Source organism: Ascaphus truei, chromosome 2 (genome assembly GCF_040206685.1).
Source record: "Ascaphus truei isolate aAscTru1 chromosome 2, aAscTru1.hap1, whole genome shotgun sequence".
In the NCBI taxonomy this organism is placed as follows: Eukaryota; Metazoa; Chordata; class Amphibia; order Anura; family Ascaphidae; genus Ascaphus; species Ascaphus truei.
The window spans coordinates 119,501,022-119,502,649 of record NC_134484.1 but is presented as its reverse complement, the minus strand read 5'-3'; positions in this window follow the sequence as shown (position 1 = coordinate 119,502,649).

The window sequence follows — 1,628 nt, the reverse complement described above, 5'->3', positions numbered from 1 at the left end:
GATGCCGGTAGGGGGGGTGAGTGAGGAGCAGGCTGGGACTCGGAGGGCCGCGTAGGAGTGGTATATCAGAGACACACAGACTGAGGGCGGGAGCGGAGGGTCTCTGGATGCCGTGCGACGGGCCGGTAGGTGTGGGGGCCTCGGGGGGGGGAAGGCGGTGGATGCCGGTGGAGGGGGATGGATGCCGGTGGTGGGGGGGGGGGGGGGTGTAAGGAGCAGGATGCGGCTGGACTCGGAGCGCTGCTGTTGGCGGGCCTGGTGGACATGTAGGGCTTCCGGCTTCTGGCTTCTGGCTTTCGGCTCCCTCCTCCCGATCGGGGCGCGCGGCAGCCATTTTTTTTTTAACTAGCGCGACCCCGGATCTGGCGCGGTCGGATCAGGTGGCCCGCGAGGACCGCGCTTTAATGGGGTTAAGCTGTATATATATATATATATATATATATATATATATATACACACGTTTAATATGCATTTTACTATTGAGCAAAACAAGTAACAAAGTGCATTTGTTGTCATTGGTGTAGGCAACTAGAAGACAACCAAAAGCAGTGTAAGTCACATTAAGCAGAGGGATAGTGAAAGATTACAGATGAGATATAAGGTGGAATAAAGAGTTAAAGAAAAAAATATACTACAAGCAATTTCAAATATATTGAAAAACTAGAATATTGATATAATGATGGGAAAGTGTATGATTATTCTATCAAATATTAGGAATTAATTGTGCACCATGTACCAAGATTAGGGTGTGGGGACTAAATATTTATATAACTATTGTCCACCCAGCAGATATGTAGATATGTCAGCACCTGGTGCTCTTTTAAGCTCTCTGTACAAGTTCACTATAACATGCTGATACAACAAAAGACAGTGATAAATACACTAACATACTAATGCACAGACACTGATATTTACAAAAGAAAGATAGGAGTGATACCTTAAATGGCTAAGTAATGGTTAAAAAAGTGCATGCTTTCAGGACCACTTAGGTCCACTCTGCAGGCAAATATTCAACAAATTTAGGGCTCTATGCAGTAAGCGCCAAAAAGGCCTTTATCGCCATTTTCTCGCCAAAAATGCCTTCCCAATTCAGTAAGCGCCAAAAAGTGGTCAAAATCAGCCATTTTTGTTCCCGATAAAAACTTATCGGCATGCGGGTGCCGATAAGCCACTTTTCGACACTTTTTGAAATCGTCTGTATCCTAGTAGCCCCGATCAGCTTTTCGCTGCTGATCGGCACTCTAGAATTGAGATTTGAACGCCAATCCAGCGTTAAGAAATGATGTTGTTTTAAAAGCTTGTTTTGCAGTATTTAAAATGATTTTGGCTATGCTGCTATGCATAAATGTGTGTGTAATGTATTTTAGAATTAGATAGATGTAATTTTTGGTCTTGTATGGTGTACTTTAGGTCATGGTAAGGCTTGCTTTTGTATATTGTATTCTTTTTGGTACTTATATTTTGTCTGATGGTAACTTGTTCTGTTTAATGATTGAAAAAGTTAATTGTTTAATTATTATGTATGGAATTTAAATTGTTTAGTGATTTGATTAATGAATGCTAATTGATTTATGGTGACTTGATTGGTTTAAATAGTATACTTGTTTGGATGTATTGGTATTTTTTTG